The 4,365-nt window shown below is 41.1% G+C and overlaps 1 pseudogene; it reads left to right on the top strand.

The window, feature by feature from the left end:
• The first annotated feature begins 2,796 nt into the window (after positions 1-2,796).
• Positions 2,797-3,202, top strand: LOC129077792 (60S ribosomal protein L27-like; annotated as a pseudogene).
• The last annotated feature ends 1,163 nt before the right edge of the window (positions 3,203-4,365 follow it).

Here is a 4,365-nt window from a genome sequence, read left to right as displayed (position 1 = left end):
GAGTGGGTTAAAGGAAAAAAAGAAGAGCTTAAGAGATGTCTAGAGAAAAGGGAAGTTATTTTGAGAGGATAGAGGGAGAAAGAATACTAAGAGTGTGGGATAAAAACCAAGCTAAGGCAGGGAAAGATTAACATTTAAAATATAGAAAAGGAGAGGGCAGGAGGAAGGCAAAATGAAGTAGATGAGGGAATGGTGAAATTTGAGGTTTGAAATACAAAGATATTCACTACCTAGAAATAACATTGGAGAACTGTAACAACAACCTCCTTATCTACAACCTACAAGCAAGGATTGATAAAGATGGAGAGAGAGTAAGGATATTTTAAGAACAGGATAAAAGAATGTGAGATGGCTAGTGACAATCACAAATGGTTTCGAGAGGCTGGAGGGAGGAGCAATAGAAATGGTGCTGAATAGAAACAGGTTGCAGCAAGAGAGAAAATATAATTTAAAACAAAAAATGCAAAGAGGGAGGAAGAAGGTAGGATGGAGTAAAAGAAGGGAAGAACAATATATGAGATTTGAAATAAACTATCTTATTAAGCCTGGTGCCATATTATGCCCAAACTTGAAGGATATGAAATGAATGTTAAACAGCTATGCAGGAGAGAAGATAGTGCCTTTCTGTGCCTGTCTCTATTTTCTCTGCTCTGCTGGGTTTACTAGATAGGGGTCCAAGGAGCTGTGTTGAACATAGTGTCTGGCAAAAAGCCCTATATATGCTTTTCTTCTTTCCCCTAAGGAAATGTATGCAGGAAACTCCTGATCCTGGCCTCCCTGATCCATGGAGTCTGTAATCCTACAGGGCAAGATTGGGTTTGCCTGTCTGTGAAAGGATCTAGCTTACTGCAGAAAATCTCAGGCATTCAGCTCCTGCCTTCCAGACCCAACCCTGCTGCCATCTCATAGGAGGTTTGGCCCAAAATCTCCACTCTGAGCTTTTCTCTGCTCATAAGCCATGCTGGGTCATGTCCTCCCCTTCCTTCAGTGTATTCTCTGCCTCTGAGTTTTTGGTTAACAAAGCTGCTGTGCCCTGCCCAACCACACAGGTCTGCAAGCCCCAGGTCCCTCCTGAGCCTCAGATCTCACCTCAATTCCATTTTAAAAGAGTTTCTGTACGCCCTCCATGCTTTAGCACTAGCTCCTGGGGATCCTGCTCTCCATGTGCTTTCCCTCCCAAAAAAACTCATAGTCTCTCATGGTCAGGGCTGGCCACCTCTTTTCAGAGCCTCCTACAGTTTTGGATGAAGTTTCTCTCTGAATCTTTCCTGGGCAGTGTTGGGAAGAGCTCCACCGCTATACCGTAACACAGGGTGATGGCAGAATGCTGACCTCACTCCCTCCAGAGGTCTTCAGCCTTGGGCAGACATGCTCCTGCCATGCTATTTCTGGAGCCCCTATCTCCCAGGTCTTCTCTCACCTCCCTAGTAGCTCAGGGGTCCTGAGTGGATCTACAGCTGCCCCAACTCTGTGCAACCAGCAGTGCTGGGCTAGGCAGCAGTGTGGGTCCACCTAGAAAGCCCAGGCCATCAGCTTCCATGCAACCCACAGGTGGGCAGCTTCCTGCATACTCCTGTGCATTCCCCATGCTCTCACCCACATATGTGCTCACTCACAGGTGCTTTCACTCACTCTCCACTCTGTGTTCTGACTGCAAATCTGATCATGTCTGAGAGCAGATGAATGGAGCTTCCAGCTACTATGCCACCATCTTGGACCCTATATAAAGATATTTTAAATTTAAATCTTCCAAGATATTGACTGCTTAAAGAAAAATCAGTGCCTTGATTGGGGTGGCTCAGTTAGTTTGGCATCATCCCACAAAGGAAAAAGTTGCTAGTTCAATTCCCAGTCAGGGAACATGCCTGGGTTGCAGGTTTGGTCCCTGGTTGGGGCATATACAAGAGGTAACTAATTGATGTTTCTCCCTTCTTGTTCTCCCTCACCTCCCCTCTTTCTAAAAAAAAATATAATTTATTAGAAAAATAAAAATCAGTAACAATATAATAAAGAATTTAGAACATAGTAAAAGTATGTCTATAATAGCACACAAACCAATTTGAAGTGGAAATATACTATTATAAGCTTCTTGCTATTTATGTGGAGTGTTATAATACCACTTGAAACTAGGCTGTGATGTAGGCTGGATAATGGCCCCCAAAGATATTAAGTCCTAACTTCTGGAGCCTATGAATGTTACCTTAAATGGAAAAGGCTTTGTAGGTATGAATAATTTAAAGATATTGATAGGGGATGATTATTCTGAATCATCTGGTGAGACACTAAATGCAATCACAAGTGTCCTTATAAGAGAAAGGCAGAAGGCTGACACAGAAAAAAAATAAACAAAATAAAAGGAGAATAAAATGTTACCATGGAGGCAAAGATTCAAGTGATATGGTTGCAAATCAATAAATGCCAGCAGCCACCAGGAACTAGAAGAGGCAAGAAACAAGTTCCTCTGTAGAGCTTTTGAAGGGTGTGTGGTCCTGCCAATACCTTGACTTTAAGCCCAATGAAATTTATTTCAGATTTCATGACAGAATAATTTTATTTTGTTTTAAGCCACCAGGTTTGTAGTAACTTGTAACAATAGCCATTGCATACTGACACATGAGATAGGTTAAAGATATGTACTCTAAAACCCGAAGCAACCAATAAGATTACACAAAAAAAGAAGTATAGCTAATGATTCAAAAATAAAAAGGAGATAAAATGGAATTTTAAAAATACTCAATTTAGAGAGGAAGTGTGGTTCTTTTCTTTCTGCAATATGCCCAAGTGGCTGCTATAAAAATGGGCACATTTATGAAACCTGGGAATGTGGTACTGGTCCTGGCAAGACACTCTTCCAGATGCAAAATGGTCATCATGAAAAACATTGATGATGGCACCTCAGACCACCCCTACAGCTATGCTCTGTTGGCTAAAATTGATTGGTATCCCAGCAAAGTGAAGCTGCCATGAGCAAGAAAATTGCCACGAGGTCAAAGGTAAAATCTTTTGAGAAAATTTATAACTACAATCATCTCATGCCCACAAGGTACTTTGTGAATATTGTCTTGGACAAGACTGTCATCAACAAGGATGTCTTCAGAGACCGTGCTCTGAAATGCAAGGCCCAGGGGAGGCCAGGGTCAAGTTAAAAGAGAGGTACAAAATCAACAAGAACAAATAGTTCTTTCAGGGGCTGCAGTTTTAGATCTTTTTTGTTTTGGTCACTAAAACTTAAAAAACAAGCAAACAAACAAACAAAAAAAAACCTAGACCAATGTGGTTCAGTTGATTAGAGTGTCATCCCATACAGTGAAAGGTTCAGGTTTGATTGATGGTCAGGACACATACCTAGGGTTGCTGGTTCATCCCCAGTAAGTGGTCACATGCAGAAGGCAACCAACCAGTATTTCAATCTTATGTCTGTGTTTTTCCCTCTCCTCTCCTCCCCTCCCCTCCCTTCCCTACCCTCCCTTTTCCTCCTCTCTCTTCCCTTCTCTTTTCTACTCCCTATGCCTTCCTCTCTCTAAGAGCAATGAAAAATGCCATGGGGTGAGGATAAAAATTTTTTAATGCCCCCAAAAAGCTCACTCTAAAAAATGGCAGAAAACTAAAACAAAGGGAACAAAGAACACATGGGGCAAATAGAAAATAGATAGCAAATTGTTCCATGAAATCTAACCATATCAATAATCAAACTTACCCAATTAATTGCCCTAGATGAATAAATTCCCTTAATTATTCTGGTCAGGAAAAAAATTCTGCCCTCTGCCAAGGTTGGAGACTCTATTTTTATTTTCCAAGGCTGTTTGTTATATGAATATCTTTTTTTTATGTTTTTTTTTAAGATTATTCAGTCTGATGATAAGAAGGCAGAGATGTAAGAAGTTTAAAAATCTATTCTTTTGATATTACTTTTCTTTATTTTTTTTTTATTTACTTCTTAAACATTTGTCTCTGCCTCCCCCCCACCTCTTTCCCTTGCCCACTCCCACCTTCCCTCCCTCAGCTCTTCCCCTTTGGTTTTGTCCATGAGTCCTTGCTAGATGTTCCTTGACTTTCCCCTTCCCATCCCTTTCCCTGCCCCCCCTTCCTTCTTGTCTCTGTTGATTTCTTTTCCTTTCAGTGTGGCTGGTCATATTTTCCTTGCTTCTTTGCATTGTTGGTTAGGTTCCGCTTATAGGTGAGATCATATGGTATTTGTCTTTCGCCCCCTGGCTTATTTCACTTAGCATGATGCTCTCCAGTTCCATCCATGCTGTCGCAAAGTTTAGTAATTCTTTTCTTCTTTCTGCTGCATAGTATTCCATTGTGTATATGTACCATTATTTTTTGATCCAGTCATCTACTGATGGGCATTTAGGTTGCTTC

The sequence above is a fragment of the Pteronotus mesoamericanus genome, unplaced genomic scaffold (assembly GCF_021234165.1).
Source record: "Pteronotus mesoamericanus isolate MK-2021 breed Mesoamerican mustached bat unplaced genomic scaffold, CSHL_Meso_final contig_69, whole genome shotgun sequence".
NCBI lineage: Eukaryota > Metazoa > Chordata > Mammalia > Chiroptera > Mormoopidae > Pteronotus > Pteronotus mesoamericanus.
Note: the sequence above shows the minus strand (reverse complement) of the source record. Positions and strands in the feature narration are given on the sequence as shown.